This window comes from Antechinus flavipes, chromosome 3, assembly GCF_016432865.1.
Source record: "Antechinus flavipes isolate AdamAnt ecotype Samford, QLD, Australia chromosome 3, AdamAnt_v2, whole genome shotgun sequence".
In the NCBI taxonomy this organism is placed as follows: Eukaryota; Metazoa; Chordata; class Mammalia; order Dasyuromorphia; family Dasyuridae; genus Antechinus; species Antechinus flavipes.
In genome coordinates, this window is record NC_067400.1 from 550,809,489 (window position 1) to 550,835,788 (window position 26,300).

Below are 26,300 nucleotides of genomic sequence, written 5' to 3' on the forward strand. Positions count from 1 at the left end.
TTTATAAAAATACAAGCCATTGCTCAATTGATAAATCATTAAAGGACCATTTATAATGGTATAATTATAATAATATAATAATTTTCAGATAAAGAAATTAAAGGCATTACGAGTTGTCGTGATCTAGTTCAGATGGATCTGAATCGGCCCCACGTTGGGCGCCAAAATGTGGTGAGCTTTTTCTTCTCAAAACGCAGCCAGGTGATAAAAGTTCAGATCTTTTATTATCTCCAATATAGCCCGGTTAGCTTAGAGGCCTATCTCTCTGCTTGGTTTCAAGAGCTCTTGCCGCTTTGTCCTTTGCTTCTGCCTCTGCTTTCTTCAGCCTCCAGAGCCAGCACCGTTCTTCATGTCATTCCGGTGAAATCTCAACTTGTAGCTTCTTCCTCTGAAGAACTTTGACTGGCCCATTGAAGCTCTATTTATGCTAGTGCTCTCTGGCCCAAAGAGCTTCAAGGGAGGTGTGAACTCATTGAACTCCAATGAGTAAAGGTGTGAACACAAGCCTTGTATTAATTAGTTCTACTTAGTACCTTGTTTCAGGTTCTGCCCAAAACATCTTCTTGTAAGATTAGATCAACTCTAATTAGTTAGCAGTTAGTAAGGATTCCAACAACGAGTCATATGAAAAATGCTCTAAATCTCTATGGATTAGAGAAATGCTAATTAAGACAACTCTAAAGTATCACTTCACACCTCTCAGATTGGCTTAAATGACAGAAAAAGAAAATGATAAATGTTAGAAGCAACGTGGAGGAAATGGGACACTAATGCATTGTTGATGGGATTGTGAACTGATCTAACCATTCTGTAGAGCAATTTGGAACTATTCCCAAAGGATTATAAAATTATGCATACCCTTTGATCCAGCAGTGTTACTGAATCTGAATTCCCCAAAGGAGAAAGGACCCAAATATACAAAAATATTTGTAGCAGTCCTTTTTTTGTAACAGCAAGGAACTGGAAATTGAGTAGATACTCATTAATTGGGGAATGGCTGAATTAAGTTATGGCATATGAATGAAATGAAATAGTATTGTTCTATAAGAATTAATGAGCAGGCTAATTTCAGAAAATCCTGGGAAAACTTACATGAACTAATGTTAACTAAAATGAGCAAAATTAAGAGAATATTGTGCACAACTCCAAGATTATGTGATGATCAACTATGATGGACTTGGTTCTTTTCACCAATGAGGTGATTCAAGGAAATTCCAATAGATCTGTGATGAAAGCCATCTGCATCCAAAGAGAGACATAGGAGTCTGAAAGTGGATCAAAGCATAGTATTTTTATCTTTGTTGTTGTTGTTTGTTTGTTTTTCTTTCTCATGTTTCTTTTTCTTCCTTTTGATCTGATTTTTCTTGCATGGCATAAAAAATATGGAAATATGTTTTAGGAACTGCACATGCATGTCAGAAAGCTTGCTGTCTAGGGGAGGGTGGAGAGGGAAAGGGAAAAATTGGGATCACAAGATTTGGCAAAGATGAAGTATCTTTGCATATATTTGGAAAAAAGAAAAGGTTATTTTTTTAAAAAAAAGAAAAAATTTGTGACTAAAAAGCTGGCCTTGTAAGATGGAAGATATCACTTTAAATCCTTCTAATAGTACTGATTTTTTTTTATCCTGGACAGGTCACTTAGCAAAAATATAAACTCAGTCATTTAATCAAAAAAAATGTATTTATTAAGTGCCTGTTACATGGAAGATATTGAGAATAAATATAATTAATAAAATAATCCCCACTTTGAAGGAATTTACAGTCTAATGGGGCAAATAGTGAGAACATAGACAAGTGTGTCCTAAAAATCTTATTTAAAGCTTTGAAGTATCTTGAAGATAGGTTCAATAAGTTGTTTGATAAAAACAGTGACACAAGGAAAAGTAAAAAAAATAAGAACTATAAGGTCTCAAACAAAGGAAACCATAAAAGTGCTGGTACCATTAAGAAAAATGGTAAGGTCAGAAACCAGTACAGGTTTAAGGGAAAATAAAAATAAATTCAGTTTAGAACATATTAAGTTCAAAATACTAACAAGATCTTTAGGTGAAGTCCCCTAAGATCTGTAGCTCAAAAGAGTAGCTACAATAGGAGACAATGAATCACAAAATCTCAGAATTGGAGATTCCCTCTAAAATATAATCCAATGCATACGAGACAAGAAAGTCTCTATATTCTATCCAACAACTGGTCGTCTAACCATTACTTGAAAATTTCCAGAAAGGAAGAACTCCCCAAGACAGCCTATTCCAACTTTAAATTTGCCTTAAATGTTAGAAACATATTTGTTTATCATTGTTTCTTAACATTTCCTTCACATGTTCTTCAAATAGCATGAACCCAAAGTCCTTTGCCACTCTAGTGGGCCTCTTCTGAATACTTTGCAGCTTATCAATGTTATTCCTAAAAATTGGGGTTCAGAACAGTCAGGTGGTCAGTGAATAAGCATTTATTAAATTTCTACTAGGTGCCAAGTGTGCTAAATATTAGAGATACAAAGAAAAGCAAAAGACAGTCCCTAACATCAAGGACCTCAAATTTTAATGGGGAAAATTTTTTTAAATATATTTAAGGAATCTATAAACAGGATGAAAAGGAAATAGTCAACAAAGGAAAGGCACTAGAATTAAAGGGGAAAGAAAGGAACAGAATTCTTCAAATTTCACTCTGACCAGACTAGGATATTGTTGTTTTATCAATCATTCTTCAGTCATGTCTGAACATGACCCCATTGAGATTTTCTTGGCAAAGGTATTAAATGACTTGTAATTTCCCTCTCTGGTTAATTTTTCAGATAAGGAAATTAGTTTCCTTATTAACAGGATTAAATCATTCCTTATTAACAAAATTAAATGACTGTCCCAGGGACACACAGACAAAGAAAGTTACAATCACTTCTCTAATCTTAGACACTACTATTTTTTTTTTTAATGTAGCTTAAGGTTGCAATTCACTTTCTTACTATATCATATCACTGACTCGTGGTAAACTACTATTCAACTAAAATCTCTAATCAGAAGTCCAAGTCAGACTAAAACAAACATCAGAATCCCTCAGTGGGCTACATATTGACTTAGAAAACTACATATATTTATATATTTCTTTTTTATTAGAGCATCATCACATTAAATTCAATAGGAAATATATTTTAATCTGATTCAGATGATATTTGAAAGTGTTGTGCACCACATGTAGCCTGCAGTCTTTAACATAGCTGCCCTAAACTAATTTTCAGAAAAGCTACTATCTAGCCATGCTTCCCCTGCCTTGTATTTGTAAAGATGTCCTTTCAACTCAAGTTTAAGACTTTACATTTATCGCTATAAATTTGTGTGTTTTAGGTTCAACCCAATATTTTAATCAAAATTTTAATTTGTTGAAATTAATGAGTTCCTGTCATTCAGTATACTCACTATCCTTCCCAACTTAGTGTCATCTGAATATTTAACAAGGCCAGTGATGCCTTTTCTAAGTCACTGAAGTTATGTGAAACAGTACAATAGAGTTCCTAAACTTTTTCCACTTGCAACCCCTTTTTGCTCAAGAAATCACAACTCTGTTTTGAATTTGAGCCTAGGTCTTTCTGGAAGACTCCGTGAATGCACAATGCAAAGAAGACATATTGTATATTTAGAACCAAGAGTACAACAAAGTGACAGATGCAAAGCAGGCAGCGAGAAACACCTTGGATTCATTACATGTTTGATTTTGAATTAATTTTTGGTCCTTGCATTCAGAAATCTTTCACTATTGCCAAATATTTTATGATCTTCACAGTTAGTTACACAATCCCAAAGCAGGCCATGGCCCATGGTTTAAGAAGCTTTGTAATACAGGACCAAACACAGATACCTAAGAAATCAAATGAAAGATTAGAGAATATATATGAGGGTAAGAGGACATGGATTCAAATTCTCCCCTGACACTTATTCCCTGTAATCTCGGCCTGGTTGTCTAACTTTTATGTGTAGCAAGGAGTAGTAGAAAGAATGCTTATCATCTAAACTAGATGACCAAATTAAGAATTCTAGTTCTGCTGTGTATACCTTTAATTCTAATGTTTTACACAAATGTAAAAATTGTCACATAAATGTATGTCAATAGTTTGAGAAAATATATGTATGCAAAGAGCCACAGAAAATAATCACTTCCTTTTAAAATTCTAAAAGAAAAGGATAATCTACCTTTCAGAGAACAAAAACTCTTCATATCTCTAAACTTTAAAATACTCAGTGTAACAAGAATTTAGTGTAAATGACTACTGGTATCAATAACAAGAGAAAAGGATAATCTACCTTTCAGAGAACAAAAACTCTTCATATCTCTAAACTTTAAAATACTCAGTGTAACAAGAATTTAGTGTAAATGACTACTGGTATCAATAACAAGAATTTCATTCAATGAGAAAATATACATTGAGCAAGAATAATAATTTTCAAAATGGATTCTGATAATTCCTACTTACCATTGGTCCAAATGAATGTCCTGAATGGAAACAAGGGATTATTAGAGATGGTATGTGGTAGTAAAAATAACTTCAGGAGAAATGCAGCAGAGGATGACTAGGAAGAAGATGACCAGAAAAGTCTGAGTCTTGAAGCAATCAGGGAAGCAAGTAAATGGATGTGAAGATTGAGACCATTGTAGGCACAGGGGATAGGCCATGCAGTTACAGAGTTGGAAGATGTTGTGTGTTAGGTACAAAGAAGTAGACACTGCTCCTGAAGACCCAGGAAAGAACGTTTTGACCACTAAAACCTTTGGCCCTTTTAAATGGTTCAGTATCACATTAAAAAAAAAAAAAAAAAAAAAAAAAAAAGATTGACAGCAGACATTCCATTACAGAAGAGGTATTAACAATCTCTACTTTGCCACTACAACCCAAGGACATAGGACTTGTCCATCTGACTTGCTGCAGAATTTTTTCATAAGTATTTTGTCCCCCATTCAAACATGAACTCCTGGAGAACAGGGTCTTGCTTTACTATTTGAATACTCAGTGCACACACAGTAATCTTTTTTTTTAATTCATTCAAGAATTGTAAGTAGGTCACTTTAGCTGTATCATAGAATGTCTAAGAAGACTGAAAAGGTATTAAGATCTTGAATGCCAAACAAAAGACTTCATATTTGGTGGTGGTAATAATGGGAAGATGGAATTTGGTGGGGGGTGAGTGAGAAGGGGTTACATATTAAGATTTGAATTGTAGAAAAATAACTTTGGCAACTGAGTTGAAGAAGAATCAGAGTGAAAAAAAGATTTTAGGAAATTAAACCACTGAAGGGCTATTGCAATGGTCTAAGAAAGAAATGGAGAAAGTTTATACTAGGATGATAGCTGTGTGAGTGAGGGAAAAAGCATATATGCACAATATGTTATAAAGGCAAAGTGACACAAGTTGGGAACAGACTAGATCTGTGGAGTGAATATAAATGAGTCTAAAATTACATCAAATTTGCAAGCCTGGGTGCCTGGGAAGATCATGGCATTATTAAGAGTAATTGGAAATCTGGTAAAAAGGAAAGAGATTGGGTGGGGGCAAGAAGAGATTTGAGTAATCTTTTGGGGTATGTTGAATTTGAAATTTCATTTGATTTCCTAGGTATCTGTGTTTGGTCCTGGGGCATTCAATTTAAGATATCCAAAAGGCAGTTGGTGATACAGGACTAAAAATCAGAAGAAAGACTAGGATAGGAGAGATAAATTAGGTAATCATCTTTATCGAGATGATAACAATCCATGAAAGTCAATGAAATCACCACATCAGATAATATAGAAGAAGAAAAGAAGAGAATCCAGGACAAAGCTTTGTGGAGTCATCAATAGTAATAGAAAGAGCTATGCAACTAGGTAGTGCAATGGATAGAACTTTTATTCTAGATTTAGGAAGAACTGAATTCAAATTTGGCCTCTGATTTTAAAAGTTGCATAATCTTGAAAAAGTGAAGTAACTGTTTGCCTTAATTTCCCCATGTATAAAATAGGGATAATAATAGCATCTACCTCCGAGAGCTGTTGTTTTGAAGTGCTTTACCATAGTACCTGGCACATAATAGGCACTATATAAATGCTAGTTATTATTATTATTATTACTGTTATTCTCTACTCATACAACTACCACCTTAATATAAACCTTTTTCATTTCTTTCCTGGACTATTGCATCCAACAAAGGAAATTAAGTTGTTAGATAGGAGAAAAAACAGAAAAGAATTATGTCACAAAAACCTAGAGAGGAGAGAATATTCATGAGGAGATGATCACCAGTATTAGAGACTGCAGAAAGGTCAAGAAGGATAAGGATTAAGAAAAAAAATATCTTTAGATTTGACAATTAAGTACCTTTGGAAAGTGCAGTTTCAGTTAAACTATGATAAGCCAGGAGATACTCAAGGGGAAGACAATAGAGTCTAACTATTGGAAAACATAGAAATTGGACTTAAAGAATACTAGGGAGAATTAAAGTATAAATGTTACCATGTGAAATATTGAGAAATGAGTCAGATACAAATAGTTTGGAAATGTATGTAATTACACAGATGTATCAAAAGATAAATGATAATAAGAAAATATTAGAATGGAAAAAAATTTGAAATCAAGAGAAATATTACAGCAATGGAAATAGAAATAACATCAACATCACAAACACTCAAATGAAAACCAAATGTTCTGTAATTATAATGAACAAGTTTCACCCCCAAAAAAGAAATATAAGAAGAACTTGCCTCCCTTCCTTGTAGTAAATGAGAACTATGGATGCATATCATTGCATTTGCTGTTAGACTGACCTCATATATGGATTAATCTTGCTGAACTCCTTTTTATTTTTCTTTTCTTTTAATCTTTGTTACAAGTGAAGATTCTTTAGATGGGAGAGAGAAAGATTTGAAAATTAAAGCCAGAAAAAAGTCAAAAGACAGTTCCAAATGAAACAAAGGGTTTCAAAGAGATAGAAAGAGGAAAAAAATCATAATAAATATGATTTACATATGGGTTTATATCTTGAGAGTTTGAAATTTTGCTACTAAAAATGCATTAATGAAAAAAATTGGATTTCTCATGCTGCAAGGGAGTAAAAATGAGTAGCATAGGCATGACTTAGATAACACCAGTATCACTTCAATGAAACTGGACAGAGACACTGGGAGGGAAATAACAAATGATGTCCTTTTTCTCTTTTCATATCTTCAAAATTAATTTAAAATAGGTAAAGCTGGTATCTTGTCCAAAAATTGTTAATATAAGATGTGGGTAAACTCTAGGTAACAAGGAAATGTTTGTCTAGGAAAAGTTGAAAATTGTAGGAAAAAGTTTTTGGAAAAAGTTGCCTACACCCAGTGTTCCCACTTTCTCCTGAACTCTTTGTATGTGGGATTTCACTCCCACTATTTGCTGGAACCATTCTCTTAAAGGCCCACAATGATTTTCTCATCACCAAATCTAGTAGCATTATTTTAGCCCATACATTCCTTGACCTGCAGCAGCATTTCACACTGAAAACACCTACCTCCTTTTGGATATATTTTTCTTTGGCTTTAAAAACATTTCATAGCATTACTTCATACTTTAAATTGATATAATGTATCTGAAATAGGGGATTACTGGTAATGTTAAACAACCAGTTCTTTTTAAAATGTATGTAAAACATATTTTTGTTTAATCTACCTTATTTATATGTTTATATAATTTTCTTAAGAGTAATCATGTTGTGCCACAGTTCTCTTTTCTGTCCTGACTCAGTTTCCCTAATTGTCCTGAGTGAGTTTCCCTAATTGGTTCTGCCTCAGTTTCCCTAAATTATTCTACCTCAGTTTCCTTAGTTGCAAAACCCCTCTCCAATTCATTAAGACTGAGGACCACTTGCTCTAAGGTTATAAATTGTCAATGTGAGACTCAAAATAAGGGGGAGTTCAGACTTCCTGGCTCCTAACTCCTGTCATCAAGAATTTATGGTCCTACTGATACATCGTTGGTGGAATTGTGAACACATCCAACCATTCTGGACAGCGATTTGGAACTATGCCCAAAAAGTTATCAAACTGTGCATACCCTTTGATCCAGCAGTGTTACTACTGGGCTTATATCCTAAAGAGATCTTAAATAAGGGAAAAGGACCTGTATGTGCAAGAATGTTTGTAGCAGCCCTCTTTTTAGCGGCCAGAAACTGGAAACAAAGTGGATGCCCATCAATTGGAGAATGGCTGAATAAATTGTGGTATATGAATGTTATGGAATATTATTGTTCTGTAAGAAATGACCAGCAGGCCTGGAGAGACTTACATGAACTGATGTTGAGTGAAATGAGCAAGACCAAAAGATCATTATATACTTCAACAACAATACTATATAATCATCAATTCTGATGACCGTGGCCATCTTCAACAATGAGATGAAACAAATCAGTTCCAATAGAACAGTAATGAATTGAAGCAGCTACACCCAACGAAAGAACTCTGGGAAATGAGTGTGAACCATTACATAGAACCCAATCCCTCTATTTTTGTCCACCTTCATTTTTGATTTCCTTCACAGGTTAATTGCACACTATTTCAAAGTGCAATTCTTCTTGTGCAGCAAAATAACTGTATGGAGATACACACACACACACACACACATATAATTTAACATATACTTTAACATATTTATATGTATTGGTCTACCTGCCATCTGGGGGAGGGGATAGGGGGGAAGAAAGAAAAAATTGCAACAAAAGGTTTTGCAACTGTCAATGCTGAAAAAATATCCATATATCTTGTAAATAAAAAGCTATAATAAAATAATAATAATAAAGACTTTATGGTCCTACCCCCTATCCTATCATTGTTCTTATTTATCCCAATTTACCATTATGTCTGGTGTCTCCTACCATCCTGTCAGAACCAGATCGATAGTCCATGCCCACTCTCAATGGTCTGACTCCGCCCTGCCTAGGTTTACCCCTGTAGCTGAGCCATGTGTGTATATATGTCATTGAGAACTCACATTAATCACTGGATACTTAGAGACAAGAGTCCTGTCCAGTCAATCAATTAAGCTCTCCAATAAATAAAATATTAAAACTCTCTAACTTCTATCTTGCCTCAGTTTCTCTGGCATTACAGTCATTCAATGAAACAATAAATAAAGCCTAATTTGTAGCATTTAGCAATTTCCAAGATGCACACACTGAAAACTTTACAATCAATCCTTTCAAGACATAAGTTGATTTTAGTATAACTCTGGTATGGGGAAGGAAGTTCCCCATCACTAACAGGCCCATATTTAAGCATTTCTAATCTGGCCAAACCTGTCAGTGTTTGTCTTTCTATGGCATGACCTACAAAAATCCAGGGTTACCTCCAAGCCATGATGAGAAATCAATAGGACTTCAATGAAATGATTCCAACATGAAAAACCATAATTTAGCTAAGAAATTCTGAAGCTTATGTTACAAACCACAAGTACTTTTTAAGCAGATGCTAATGTATCCATGTCATCAATAGACTATCATTTGTAGGACAAGTTTTAAATCATGTTTTATGAAGATAATTTTCAATAGTTGAATGCCAATCACAGAATTTTCACAATCTTGAATATGATATTTTTTCCAGCAAAAATTTCAAAAGATTATTTTTCTCACTAAAGTAAATTCTTTCTATCAACCAAAATTCAGATTCTAAAAACATTTTCTATCCATTACCCAAATTCAGAAAGAGTTGTAGTACTTTCCCCTTTTATCTTTCAATTATTCTCTCTCATAACCAGCAAAATCTATGTGATACAATGTGTGCTAGGAGCTATAAATACAACGACTATATTTTAAAAATCTGCTGCCAATGAGCTTACGTTCTGTTGGTGAGAGGAGGGAAATAAAGGAGTTACAAACTGAGAAGATCAGAAAAACCTCACAAAAAGAATCTTGAATCAAGTAATGCTTTCTAACAGAAGGAGGTGAGAAAGGAGGATCTTAATGGTATGGAGACAGTCTATAAGAAGTTGATAATTAAAGCATCAAGGTCAAGGATTAAGTTGGTCAAATTGGCTACAACAGAGTCAGTAAAGAGGGATAAAATAATCCTGGAAAAGAAAGCTGGACCCCATATTGTGGAAGGCTTTAAATGCCAAGATAAGGGGTTCATATTTTATCCTAAAAGCAATAAGTGGCACTGAGTCTTTGAGTAGGAAAGTAGATAAGGAATAACAATCCCTCAACAATAAGATATTCAGGATAAGATTATTACACAGGAAAAGGATCCTTTTACTATAAACTTGGCATTTTCTAGTCACAACAGCTTCCAGAAATGGCAGTATGTACCTAAACTATATTTTGTGAAATTCACTTGTCATTTTCTAATATGAAACAATATTTAAATTTAAAATGTGCTCAAAGTCATTCATAGTTAAATATTTACTTTTATAATAAATAAGAAAACTTTATTAAAATATATGAACATCAAAAGCATCATTTTATGATACTAAAGTAATACCATTGATAATCCAAATAGTGTTTGGTCCTTAAGGAAAAAATAGTTCACAAAATCTAGTTTATCTTTCCAAAGTGCTTGGGAAATTGTTAACATTCCTTGAATTAACATTCCTTGACTTCTCTCCTTTAATCATTCCTCAGTGAAATGGAACAATGAAATACATTAGTAGTCCAAATTTATTATGTTAGCTATTGTCATTAATGAATCCAAAATATTTCTTAAATGTCCATCCACAGGTTATAGCTTGCTAGATTCCATATGGAACAAATTAAAAAGACAAATTCCTGACTTTAATGATCAGTGCCACTAATGAAATGAACAATAAGTTGAGTTATGAATCAAAACCAGTAGCACTGAAATACAGTAAATAAGAAGTAGCAATTTATTCTAGCCAAAAGCACATTGTGGTGGCAAATTGAAGGCAAAGCAGAAAACTCTACATTTGTAAAGGAAGAAAAAAGAGGAATTTTCCATCTTCTTTTCAAATCTTTAATCTGTACTAACATGTAAGAAAACTGACAGCAATGATTAATTGTTCACTCTATACTCAGCAAAGGCTATAATGGAAAGAAAAGAGAAAAGAATCAAAGCATCTGGATAATCAATTTCTGGAAAAAATATTAACCAACTGATGTTAAGGATAAAACTTTAAGAAATTCCTATCTATACTTAAGCAACTGCATATCATATAAGCAAATACAGATTAAAAGACATTTATTCAATGCCTTTCTATATTCATGAGAATCTGAATAAATAATATTAGTTTAATAGTTTTTTTTTAATTCAACAAACATTTATTTAATGCATGGAATAGAATTCCTGGAGAGAAGTAGACTCTTGTATGAGAGACCCAGAAAGAAAGCTTAAACCCATCTAACAAAAGAAAATAAAAGTTATAAGGACTTGAAAACGAAACATAAAAAATGTTTCAGGTTAGTAGTAAATTAATTAATCTTCCACTGAAATTCATCTAGCTAGAGGCTAGGGAGGTGAAGTTCAAACTTGAGTAAAATCTAACAATCAGAGACACAGCTCTTCAGCATTATCATGGAAAAGTATGGAACAAAATAATTTCCTCTAAGATAATTAAAGGAAAAAACAACTTGAAGTCTTTTACTTAGTTGAACTATTATATCAAAATTCTTGGAATTATTGTTTACATACTGATTTTTCTGCATTTTCCAGAGAAATCATGTTCTTTTGGGTCTCTTAAACTGTGAGCATCTTATATTGGTATCATAACAATAAAGATAAATTATATCAGTTGGATGAAAATATACATTTAATGACCAAGATACCAAAAAGATAAAGTACTGTTATGGAAGTTGATATTTCTTGATATTTCAGATAATTAGTATGGCATCCTATATTGCCCTGGAAAGGAGCTCAGGCATGAAAGAGACTTTAAAGTATAGAAAAGGGAGATTTGGGAGTAAACCTTAGATACCTCTAACAAAAGCAAATTTTTCCTCAAAAAGCTAAAAATGGCACCATGTTAAACAGTTAAACAGAATTCACAGCAGACATAGCAGAGGACTCATCCAACTATTCCTAGCTAGGAAAATTTGGCTTTTCCTTATGTTTTTCAATAAAAAACAGATGGAACAAAATCATTTGCCAGAGGAAAGAAAAGATAGACAGCTTGTTATAATTGTAAAGGAGGGGAAACACCAAGGAATAGGGTAGACATTAAAAAGAAAGTCACAGTTTCTTCAGAATTGTTCACTGATTTTAACAACTGAAAAGAAAAGAAGATAACAATATCTCAAACACTCTGACAAATCTCACAAAAGAAAAGAAATGTGCATCATATCAATAGTAAAGTAGAAGCAAAAAAATAAGAAGACAAAAACATTACCCAAGGTGAAACATCATTTAATTAATAAGAGAGCTGAAATACTTAACCCTTTCCTTCACTCTACCTTTCCTCAGTTTATCTCATGGCCTGGGCACAGATAGTACAAGAAAACCAAAAAGTTAGTCAGAAGGCCCTGTGTTAGTTTCCTTGTTTCAATGTTCTGTAATGGAGAATCCGTTAGTTGAACTATTTATATCAAAATTCTTGGAATTGTTGTTTACATATTGATTTTTCTGTTTCCTTATCTAGTGCAGTTATGGAATACCCAATATTCAATCCAATCCAGTGAACATTTATTATTAAATGACTATTATGTATCAGGAAATGTTTTAAATACAATTAATAAAAAGAAATACAGTCCCTGCCCTCAAAAAGCTAACAGTCTAATGGGGAAGACAGTATAGAAAAGGAAGGAGGAAATGGGAGAGGGGAAATAGACCAATGTGTACCCAATGAAGGAGCATCTGGTTCCAAGCTGTGCAGCAGATGCAAAGTGAAAATAGCTGAGACTCCAGTTTCTGTCTTCTATAAAGAAAGCCATTGGAAAGAGTTTAGTACTCCATCCTCTAGTGTTCCAATCAGAAGATAGAGGAGATTAAGAGAGATAATGTTAATCAGGGCTTGAGCTAGTAGCATGATGGTGACTTTTGAAGTGATGACCTTATCCTGGGAAAAGCAGCTTGTTCCATGGAATTGAAATTGGGCAGGCAGCAGATGCAAAGTGGAATAAACTAAACCCTTCTATAATCCATAAGAGATAGAAAATATTGATTCTATCTACAAAGGGCAAAAAAGAGAATTTAACTGTTGAATATACATGAAATAGCATGAGTAAAGTTTCCCAAAAAATTAGCTAAATGTGAAAAAGTATTTATTAATTGAATCTACACTGCTAAAGGAAGATACTGCACTTGGAACTTTAAGGCAGATAATTATTAAATTCTAGAATTTCAATGATAGGCAACAAATGTAAGCATCCAGGATAAAAGTCCAAGTATAAAATAATGTTTATTTGTATAATCCAAAACTATTTTATAAAAACAAGAAATCACAAGAAAAATTGGAACAGGAATCAACAGACATTTATTTGTCACTTGCTACCTTAAGCACTGGCCAGGTACTATATTAGGGTAATACAAACCACAATGTTCTGTGATGGAAAATCCAGAAAAAAAGTAAAAATGTTTCCTGCTTTCCAGAGTTTACACTCTAATATGGTAGGTAACATATATAAATCCTTACATGAAAGATAAATATTAAGATAACCCTAGAGGATATGGAGCTGGTAGATAGAGGAACTGAGAAAAACCTTCAAGAAGAGAAGATGTTTAAGCTGAGATTTAAAATAAACCAGGAAGTCTCAGAATCAAAAGTAGGGAGGGAGAAGATTAAGTGATAGCTTCTTCAAAGACAAAGAAAGAATATGGAGCATTGTGTGAAGCAGACTCGATAGAATAGCCATCTTCCTGGGGTTAAGAAAGTGCTCTATCATGTGCCTGGTATTGGGCTTTATTTCCTGTAGAGCCAGTAATCAACAGTATATATTCTCACCTGAATCCTCACCTCTTCTTCTCCAGCAGTCCAATAGGGGATGCTCAGAAAAGAGACAAAAATAAGTAGAGTTCAGTTCCCAAAGTTTCCACATAATCAATGAAGAGCAGACTCGGAATATCTACGAAATGCTCTTCATCCAGATTAAGCCAGCATGACTGTACTTTAGATAGTATGGAAGAGAATAAAGTGTAAGACTGAAATTTAGGTAAAAATTAGGTTGCGCAGTTTGGATGTCAAAATTAAGGTTTATCTATTATCCTGGAAGAAGTAGAAGACTACTGGAGCTTACTGAGTAGAGGGGTGACATAGTAAAACCCATAAATTAGGAAAATCACTTAAGCAGCTTTTGTGAAGGATTGGAATGGAAAGAGACTTGAAGCAGAGAGATCAGTTACAATAGGACTGGTAAGAAAAAAAATGTGAATTTGAACTAGGTAGTATCTGTGAAAGTGGCAGAAAGAGAACAAAATATTATGTCCTGAATTATCAAGTTGTTTGTTGTTGTTTGGATGTTTGTTGTTGTTTTTTGAATGAGCTTTCCACAAGAGAGGCATTTAAGGCATCTTGCAAAAGAGAAAAAAAAGTAAAGTTCAATGTGATGATACACAACAATCACACCTGCAACTAACAGATGCTGACTCTGTGACTTGAGCGTAGTTCTGAATAGGGCCAAATTCAACCTGTAAAAATTACAATAAGTCCCACACCAAAATGGTGATTATCTAGTAGAGGAGATGAGAGGGTAGTGGTGGAAGAGGCACTAAAACATTTAAGGAAGAGTGAACTAGTCAGAAAAAAAGGTCACCTAACCCAACCAGACTGGTCAAGTCCTCCAGATTTAGCTACAAAATAGGTACAATAGCCATATTCCTGGGGTTAAGAAAGTGCTCTATCATGTGCCTGGTATTGGGCTTTATTTCCTGTAGAGCCAGTAATCAACAATATATATTCTCACCTGAATCCTCACCTCTTCTTCTCCAGCAGTCCAATAGGGGATGCTCAGAAATGAGACAAAAATAAGTAGAGTTCAGTTCCCAAAGTTTCCACATAATCAATGAAGAGCAGACTCGGAATATCTACGAAATGCTCTTCAGGATAGCATCTAAGTTTGCTGGGAAGGATCACGTTATGTTAGGATATTATGATTCTTACAAGGTACTAAAACAGTGGAATTGATAGAGACAATAGTTATCTAATTTAGCATGGTTTAGTATGATTGATCTGATCCTCCAAGGAGCTGTTATGGGCCAGAACTTGAAACAAGGTACTATGGAATTGAGGAGAGAGTGATTTAATCCAACAACATATAATGGTTTCCTAGTGATATAATGATTGGTGTATACTTAGTGTACAGCATATAAGCAAGATGCTCTCAGGACCAGACACAGAAGCCCACTAGAAGCTCTTGGAGGAGGAGACAGATTCATTCCATCTTTCACCTTTGTGCTGGCTGGAGGCTGAAGCTGGGAGAGGCAAAGGACTAGTGGCAGGAGCTCTCGGAACCAAGAAGAGAGATAGGCCTCTATTAAAGCTAACTGGGCCCCAGGAAAAGAGACAAGACTTTAAAGGAGACAGTAAAAGATTTGGACTTTAACTCCTGGCTGCATTTGGGGTGATTACACTGAATTGAAACTAAGGCTGCCTCCAAAAGCCCCCCAAGAAACCTGCTCCCAGAGAATATTATATTTTAGAGAAGAACATTACATGGTAGGATATTGTTTTTGTTTTGTTTTGTTTTGTTTTCAAAAAGAAATTAGATGGAAAAATAAGAGAAAGAATTAAAAATGGACCATCAAGAACAAAAATCTATGAACTAAAAATCAAAGACAAGATTTTTAGAAAGGAAGGAAAAACTGAATTAATAATCTGTGACCTATGTGCTTCCCTATAGTCAACTACTCAAGGGAAGGAGGGAAAACAACAGACTAAGGAGTTAGAGATATACTCCCTCCTTCCTGATCTGAATGTAAATAGAAAGGAGATAATACATTATTCATTCTCTTGACATATTTTTCAAGCTGTGGGACAATCAAGTAAAAAAAAAAAAGTGATTGGAGAGACACTGGGATGAGGGGGAAGGGAAATGATAACACTAAAACATATTCTTGTAGTGGAAGAAGGGAATAGACAGGAGTCTCCTAATGTTTTGTTTTGTTTTTTTCTGAAGGGAATGGGAATCATAGAAAACCACCTCCTTGAGCAAAAGTTATGTTTTCTAGGGTTGCACTGCAAACTTGAAAATGATGTTTATTAGTTCTTGAAAATAACCAGTACCTAGAGTTATTGAGGAAAACACATGTAGAAATAGTAACTTTAGAAGTAGTCATGGTAAAGATAGGATGCAGGAACCTCCCCACACTTCACTGCCTCCTTAATTAACTGATAACTCTAGGAGGCAAAGCAGAGATCCCTGTCCACACCCAAATTTATATATATATATATATATATATATATATAAATTTATAATATAATATATATAAATTTATATATATATAAATTTATAATATAATATATATAAATATATATATATATATATACATACATATGTACATACAAATAGGTATATTATATCCACATATGTACACATGCACTAATAGAGAAGTGGGATAAAAGAAGAATGTCAACTTTTGTACTACAGAAACCCTACTTCACATGTTGTGGGACATGGAGAAAAGGAAGGAAGGAAGGAAGGAAGGAAGGAAGAAGGAAGGAAGGATGGAAGGAAGAAAGGAAGGAAGAAAGGAAAGAAGAAGGAAGGAAGGAAGGAAGGAAGGAAGGAAGGAAGGAAGGAAGGAAGGAAGGAAGGAAGGAAGGAAGGAAGGAAGGAAAGGAAGGATGGGAAGGGAAGAAGCCATAAAAACAAACAACAATAAAGATAAGAAATAAAATTAATCATAAAGACTAAGAGAGGACAAATCAATAAAAAGCAAAATCTATACAAAAAGGAAAACAAATCTAACAACTATAATCTTAAATGTAACTATATTAACAATCCAATAAAACAAAATAAATGACAAAATGGATTAGAAATCAAAACTCATCATTTTGCTACATACAAGAAATACATATATAGAATGAAAATGAGAAAAAGGAAAATACTATGTATCGTGATTTTTAAAAATCAAACTTGGCAATCATGCTATCAGAAAAAAAACAAAATAAAAAATTACAAAATCAAGAAAGTAATTATAGTAATGGTATCATTGAAAGGGACATTATATAGATATTGATGTGTATATAGCATCTATATGCACAAAGGATAAATTAATTTAATTGCAAAAAGAAATAGTACCAAAATAATTTCAAGAGACTTTAATGTTATTCTGTTAGAATAGGAAATCTACAACTGACCAACATGTTAAAAAGGTGAATTTGAAAGATTTCTGGTATCTTTTATGTGAGAATATTAAAGAATGTACCTATTCCTTCGTAATCATATGCTACCTTTATAAAAAGAGAACAAATACAAGGGGCAGAGAAATTCTAAATAAATATAAAAAGAATAAAGATAACTTAGACAGCATAACAGTACAAGTAGTAATTATTACTGTGGAGGAAAAACAAAAGATATGGAGGCTAAATAATGACATAGAATAATAGGTAAGTCAAAGAAAAACTCAAGTAACAAAAATCATTATGAAAGAGAATATAATAAGACAAAATATCGAAATGTGAAGATGCATGTAAAGCAAAGAAAGAAATTTTTATAGTTTTGTAGTGCATTAATAGAATACAAAAAAAAATGAATGAAATAAGACATTTAAAAAAAAAAAACTAGAAAATCATCATCCCCAAAAGAAGAAATTTTGAAAGTTAAAAGAGAACCAAGTAAACTAGAAATGCTTCTGACACTAGCTCTGTGAGAATTAGTAAACAACTTAATCTGTATATGCCTCAGGCAACTTATGATCTGTTAGTAGACAGTCTTCACACCAGAAATACCAAAAATTAACAGATTCTTTGTACTAATACAAGCTTGGGTATACTGGAACTAGCTCAAACTCTCTCAGAAGTCAATTATTAGATTCTCATAATGAACATTTATACCTCCAAAATCAGCAAATATTACAAATCAGAGCTTGATTTGTGGTTTGGTTGATTGTCTGCATTTTTAAAAAGTGATGGAGAAAATATTTATAAAAGAGATTAAACTTAAAAGTGTATTATGAATACATTTTTTCTCCAGAGAGCTAGTTGTTAAACATTTCCAACAGCCCTTGAATACAAGGCATGATACTAGGTATGTGAGATGATTATAATATACCCAAAGCAAGCAGGACTTTTTTAATAGATAAAAGATCAGTTCTAAAATGTAATAGATATTAGAAGCAGATTAAAAGTAGGGTCATTCCTGACTGATATTGAGCTTCACAGTTCAGAAATGAGTTCCTAGGAGCTGTCCAAAAAATTATCATATTTTAGGAATGCAGTACAGCCACATCTGCATCAGGGAAAAAAAAAAAATAAAAGCTAGTGTTTTGGATGCTATCAGGAGATCTGGAGTTTTATTACGCATTTCAGGAAGCCTAAGGCTTCTGAGTAATATGTGAATCATGGGCCAATTTTTAGCTGAACGCTTTTTATTACCTAACAAGGTCAACCGCTCATTACCTTAACTTCGGCTAACTCTTTTTAATGATAATAAAGTGAAAACCACTAAGAATTTGCCAGGGAACATATTTTCTGACCCTTTTCTAGAGATTTTAATGAGCTGGGAACAGGCATCAGTTTCTGTTCCCTCTAGGCTCATTCACCAGTCTCTTGGGTTATTCTAATAAAGGGCCAAATTTCAAATTCTAATCCCTACCCAGGCCACCTCTGACCCCATGGAAGCTGCCTTAGTCATCCAGCCTCATTTACCCAACCCAGGAGCCATAACTCTGCTGCACTGGCCTTATTCTGTAAGTGCCTTTACAAGACTCTGGGGTCTTAAACAATGCTGAGCCTGGATTTCTAAAGAATTATAACCATTAAGATGTAAGAGGTACCACTTGTGCTACAATATTCTCTCTGCATATCTACTTAGGTTTTAAATAGACTGCCTTTGGCCTCAGTTTTCATTTTCTATAAAGTTAGTTATAAAGCTAAACCAGCCCAAATCTCCCCTCAATTCCTTTTTTTACAAAGAGTAGAACACAATTCAAAGTGGAATGAAATAAAATCCCTGGTTCATACCTTTTGTCCTGATTTTGTCCTGCTCTCTTCTCTCTAGATTTTTGGGACACCATCCTCTCCTAGTTTTCCTCCTACCTATCTGATCAGTCCTTCTCTTTCTCCTTTGAATATACCATAAGGATTAATAATAACTGAGACTTTTTTCTACTACTTCCCATAGTTAAAGCAGGTAGCAAAGGTCCAGAAATAAAGCTCAATCTGAAAAGATTTCATTTTGTATATTACTTTTAGGTAGCTAGTTTCAGGTTTTTTCAGGTTATACCCCTTAAACTTAGGTATTTCTATAATAGGTGCTCTTCTTTTCTCCTACTACTTCACTTGATAATCTCTTCAACTTCCATTTATTTAATTAGTATCAATATGCTGAGGATTCTCAGACTTACTTATCTTGTCCCAAATACTTGCTGTCCTTCAATCTCTCATATCCAATTGCTTTTCAGATATCTTGACCTGGATATCCAGTATACATCTTAAACTCTTTCTGTCCAAAATGGAACTCATTATCTTTCCCCCTAAACCCTTTACTTCTCCCTTCTCTATTATTATAGAGAGCAATACCATCTTTCTATACTCCCAGTCTCTCATACTCAAAACCTAGAAGTCATCCAGAATTCCTCATTATCTCTCTCTCATAATATCTAATTTGTTTCCAAGGCCTAATGATTTTACCTCTGCAACATATTTCACATACACCCCCCTGCCACAGCCACCACTCTAATGCAGGCCCTAAACACTTCACACCTGGATTCTAGCAATAGCCTGAAGATTGGTCTGCCTGCCTCAAGTTTGTCTCTACTCTAATACATCCTCTATTTAGCTACCAAAGTAATTTTTCTAAAGCACCCGAGATATCCCTCTCCCACTCTCCTAAACTTCAGTAGCTCTCTACACTGGTCTTCTGGCTATTCCACAAACAAAGTATTCCATTTCTCAGCTCTGGAATATTTTTTCTAGTTGTCCCCCATGCCTAGAATACTCTCTTTCTTTACTTTGCCTTTTAACTTTCGTGGCTTCCTTTAAATCCCAATTAAATCATCATAAGAGCTTCCTAGCCAGGAAACAATTGTTCTCAGTCTGGCAGCACTAACAATAGAAAGGTTGTAGCCATACTTACTTCAGTTTAGTCACTTATTACTTGTCAGTTTAACCAGCCTCTCTCTTCCTTTCCTAATCCCCTACTCCCCAACATACACACACACACACACACACACACACACACACACACACACACTCCTCCATAATCACTGATGTTCTTTCTATTGCATGTTATTTTTATAACCGTACATGAATCTCAGAGTTCTCTACCCCAGAGAACTCTACCAGAGTTCTCTAAGACCATATTCTTGCTATAACTAAGAGGGAGGCAGGTAGTGAGAAAAGATGAAAGTCATAAAAAAGCAACATTGAATTTTTAATTTTTTTTTCACTTTTTAAGTGTGATTTTTTTTTATTAAAGCTTTTTTTTAATTTTCAAAAGATATCCATGGATAATTTTTCAACATTAACCCTTGCAAACTTTTGTGTTGCAATTTTCCCTCATTCCCCCACCCCCTCTCCTAGATAGGAAGTAATCCAATATATGTTAAACAAAATAAAATATGTTAAATCCAATATATGCATATATATTTATACAATTATCTTGCTGCACAAGAAAAATAACATCAAAAAGGAAAAAATGCAAGCAAACAACAAAAAAAGTGAAAATGCTATATTGTGATCCACATTCATTTCCCATAGTCCTCTCTCTCTGGGTGTAGTTGGCTCTCTTCATCAATGAAACTGGCCTGAATCATCTCATTGTTGAAAAAAGCCACATCAATCAGAATTGATCGTCCTATAATCTTCTTGTCACTGTGTACAAAAATCTCCTGGTTCTGCTCATTTCACTCAGCATCAGTTCATGTAAGTCTCTTCAGACCTCTCTGAAATCATCCTGCTGATTGGTTCTTATAGAACAATAATATTCCATAATATTCACATACCATAACTCATTCAGCCATTCTCCAACTGATGGGCATCCAGTTTCTTATAGGGTATTTTATTTAAAAAAAAAAACAACTAGAAATATTTTCTTTTCAAAAATCTGGCATTAACAATAGTAATTCTACCTGAACATTTCAAGAACTACTCATTGGTATAGTCTGCCTGTAAATATTTTAATAACTTTTAAAAGAATAATTTTTGTATGGGTTCTAGTCATTGACTAATTAGAATGCAATAAATACATGTTGATTAATATTATTACTTTTCTGAGGATTAATAAGATATTGTCAACATGATACACTAGCTTTTAAAATATTTCATTTGTCTTTACTATTAAAAACACATCAAAGTGATATACAAAATGAAATCTTTTCAGATTGAGCTTTATTTCTGGACCTTCCCACCCACTTTGACTGGATGGGATGGGATGTAGTGGAAAAAAGTCTCAGTTAAGATAAATCCTTATGGTATACTCAGAGGTTCTCTGATTTAAAAATAGCAGTATGCATAGTCTATTAAATCTTCCCTGGGTGTTTGGGAAAAGAACAGCAAGTTAATGGAATTTCTTACCGACCACACAGCTTGTTATAGACAGATGTTAGTTAAATCAGTAATTTCTTGACATCCTATAAATACCATTTCTCTACCTTTCTCAGGGTTAGGCTCTCCCAAGACAATCAGTGATTTACCCCAGTGACCAGTAGAGTAACCTATATCTTTTACACTTGTCTAGGGATAAAGAGAAAGGAACAGCAGTAACAAGTAATCCTTGGAAATTTTGCATGATGGCCAACATCTTGGATTTATGCCTGCTTTTAAAAACAATTGACCCATACTTGAAGGGCTCTAGGATCTTTCACAATTTAAAGAATATCAAAAACTCGAGTAAATTTGGGGGATAGGGGGAGTATTCTGAGATTTAGACTAGTGTTTTCCAATATTAACATGTCTGAGGAGTTTAAATAATCTGTGTAACTTTATGATGAATTTTTTAGTGAGAGAATTCGTCTCTGTAAATCTAAAAGAATGAAGTAATAAAAAAGAATCAAAAAATGTGGCTTTGAAGAAGCAATATTACTGCCAGGTAATGCTTGCATAAAATGTCTAACTTCTCTACATAGAAACATAAACATGAATCTATGTAACTCCTATATATAAAAAAAAAAAGAATCTGGCATATAATTCCTCTGGTTTATTTAAAACTCACTGCCATGTTGGTTCTTGGAATAAAACAGGCATAGTTCTCTTAGTTTCTATCCAATTCATTCAAATAATTCAATAAAACTGAAAATTCAAAGAAATTTAATAAAATAATTACAGATCATTTTACAAATCCACAAAATAGAAAAGGTTTTTCAGACAGAAATCACAGAACAGGTGTTCTTAAATTATATTGTACATTTGTCCCTTAAAACTTTCAGCATACGAATGACTTGAGTGTTTTTAAGAGTGCCTTCCATTCATGGATCTCATTTAGCTCTACAAAACTCAGCAGTTGCTATTAAAATGTAAACAATACATTGGCATGGCAACTTATGAATTAATAGGAAACAATCTTAAAAAACAATTTTTATTCTCTCTTGAATACAGAATCAACTATTAAACATGCTTGTCAGACAAAAGAATATATTAAAAAAAAATTTTTTAAGCCTTGGGAGAATCAAGGAATGTTTCCACGTAGTTCTCAAGCTGTTACCCAATATTTTCTAATTTTCAACAAGCAAATCTACCAAAACTAGAGTTAAAGAACATCTTCTGAAAACTAAAGCTTTACTTCAGAACCTGATAAACTGATTCTGCTATGTTCTTTGAGCTTCTGAAACTATTATAAAAGCAAATCTCTGCCACAATTCATTCACCTAGAATGTGCTTTTTATGATGTGCTTCTCCCTCTGTAGACATAAAATTTAGTTGGGAATCCTTCCATGTGAGCTCTTAAGAGAGGAAGGGTGTATTTCAATATTTTCTTATTCTTATTCTTATTTTTTCAAATACTGCGTGATCTGTTTAACATTATTTGGGAGATTATTCACTGATTTGGATGACCAAACTTTATAAACAGAGAAATGAGAAGAAAAAAATAATTGGGGGTAGATATTATATTCTCTTCTCCATCCTACATTGGGAGTTAGTGTCTTCCTGGACAAAGAAAATAAAGCTCAACAATAATCACTGAAAGTTAGGATTTGGGCTCATGGACTGCCTCTGATACATATTAGCTGTGTTACTATTCAAAATACTTAATCTATTTGATCTTCCATTAATCTTACTTGCCAATATTTAACAATAGAGGGAGTTTCCACATTGATACAGATCCAGACACCCATCCCCCCACCAAAAATATGTGAAGGAAATAGTTTACAAAAGTCTTACAAATCATTTTCAATAACCATTGGTACATATTATGCACCCCTCAGATTGACTAAAATGACAGGAAAAGATAATGATGAATGTTAGAGAGGAAGTGGAAAAACTGGGACACTAACACATTGTTGGTGGAGCTGTGAACTGATCCAGCCATTCTGGAAAGCAATTTGGAACTATGCCCAAAAGACTACCAAACTGTGCATCCCCTTTGATCCAGCAATGTCTCAACTGGCCTTGTAATCCAAAGAGATCATAGAAAAAAGAAAAGGGCCTATGTATGCAAAAATATTTTTAGCATCCCTTTTTTAGTGACTAGAAACTGGAAATTGAGTGGATGCCCATCAAGTTGGAGAATGGCTGAATAAGCTATGGTATATGAATGTTATGACATATCACTGTTCTATAAAAAATGATTAGGAGGATGATTTTAGAGAGGCCTGGAGACACTTACATGAACTGATACTAAGTGAAATGAGTAAAACCAGGAAATCATTGTACATGGCAACAAGACAATTATCAGTTCTGATGGTTGTGGCTCTTTCTAACAATGAGATGATTGAGGCCAGTTCCAATGATCTTGGATGATGAGAGCCAGACTTGAGAGAAGACTTGAGAACTGAGTGTGGATCAAAACATAGAATTTTCAACTTTTTTATTGTTGTTTGCTTGCATTTTGTTTTCTTTTTCATTTTTTTCTCTTTTTGATCTGTTTTTTCTTATGTAGCATGATAATTGTGGAAATATATATAGAAGAACTGCACATGTTTAACCTATATTGGATTACTTGCCATCTGGGGAGGAGTGGGAAGAAGAGAGGAAAAATATTTGGAACATTATGTTTTGCAAAGGTGAATGCTAAAAATTATCTATGCATATGTTTTAAAAAATAAAAAGCTTTAAAAAATAAAATAACCACTTGTTTTGCCCTATTCTGATAGCAAATCCACTCTAGACTAACATTCATATATCACTGTTCCTCAGCTAGACAAGATTAAGGGACTATAAACATCAACTGTTAGCAAATATGCTTTTGACTAGGGTCATTGTCTTGCACATCCAAAGGAAACAAGGAGCAGAAGTAAAACCAGTCAATCCATGTCCCTAAAACCAATCTTTTCCATCTGTTTATGTCTGTGACTGCCAAATCAATTTTGAAGCCATCCAAATCAATTAGGAGATAGATATAATGCACTATATTCATCTATTCTGTCTTTTTCGTGATAATTTTGTCTTTGTTTTGGCATGGTCCTAGTTAATACATGCATTTTGTCTAAAAAGTTCAAAGCAAAATTAATTTCCATTAACATTAATATTTCAGGGAGAATATTCCAGATATTATTTCAAGAAAGGATATGGGAGTTATAAAGTCAACAGTGATGGAATACTGCAACTCCAAAAAAAAAAAAAAAGGGCAGGGGGAAATTCCTCATTTATATCACAGTCTCATAGTTTTCCATTTTATTCATTTTGTGACTTCAGAGCTAACATATCTTCATCCTTCTAGCACCTACTTCTTAGGTTATGTGGATCAAATGAGATATCATTTGTAAATCATTTAGCACAGAGCCTAGAATATAGTAATAATGATAATAATAATAATAGTATCTAAACATTTATATAGCACTTACTATGTGCCAGGCCATGTGCCAAACACTTTATAAATATTCCCCCATTTGAGCTTCCCACCAACCATGGGAAGTAGGTGCTATTATTATTCCAATTTTACAGGTGAGTAAACTAAAGCAAACAAATGTTAAGTTATTTGCCAAGGGTCACATGTCTAGTAACTAATTTGGTCACTTAATAAATGCGTGGTAGGGAGATGACAAAATGAGTAGAGTGCTGGTTCTGAAATATGGAACACTCATTTTCCTGAGTTCAAATCTGGCTTCAGATACTTACTAGCTATGAATACCAGGGAATTCATTTAACCCCTTTAGCCTCAGTTTCACTATCTTCAAAATGAGTTGGAGAAGGAAATAGGAAACTATTCCAGGATTTTGCCAAGAAAACTCCAAATAGGGTTATAAGGAGTCAGACACAGCTTAAAAGAAAATGACTAAATAACAACAATAAATATTTGTTCCATCCTTCTTTCCCTTATCCCATCCAAATCCCAAGTAAAAATATCTTGACACATCTCAGATTTGTATGTATTCAGATCTGTATTTGTATGTATTTTTCTTACTTGATGATCTCCTCTTTGCACCCAACCCCGCATATTCAGTCCATGTTTGCCTCCCTAGCTCCATTGACAAATCAGCAATTATATGCTGAAAAATCTTCATCTGGATGTTCCAAATAGATCTCAAACTCAATATATATAAATAATATTCATTTTCCCCCTCAATCCATCTATCTTTCTATTTTCCCTATTTTTATCGGTGAAACCATCATCCTTCAAATCAAGCAATTATCACACATCCTCCATATTAAATTGTTGCTAAATATTGTTGATTTTACCACAGTTTCTCTTGCATCTGTTCTCTTTCTCTTGTTACCCAACTGCAATCCTGTTTCAGATCCCTGTTATCTTTCTGTCATATGAACTATTGCAATAACCTCCTCATTGATCCTCTGCATTCAACCTTTCCCTTCACCAATCCATCCACCACACAATTACCAGATTAATTTTCTTCAATTAGCCATGAGCTAGCTAATTTTATGATTTAGAAGGTTCAATGTTTTACTGCTCTCTCTAGGGGAAAAACATAAACTCTCTCATTTGACATTTAAAACCCCTAAGAACCCAGTTTCTGGCTTTCTTTCCAGGATAATTACATATCACTCCTCACCATGCATTGTCTGCTAAAGCCAAGATGATTTGCTCTATGTTCCCCATACACAAACTTTCATCTTCTGCCTTCATGTCTTCACACAAGATGTCCCTCTTTCT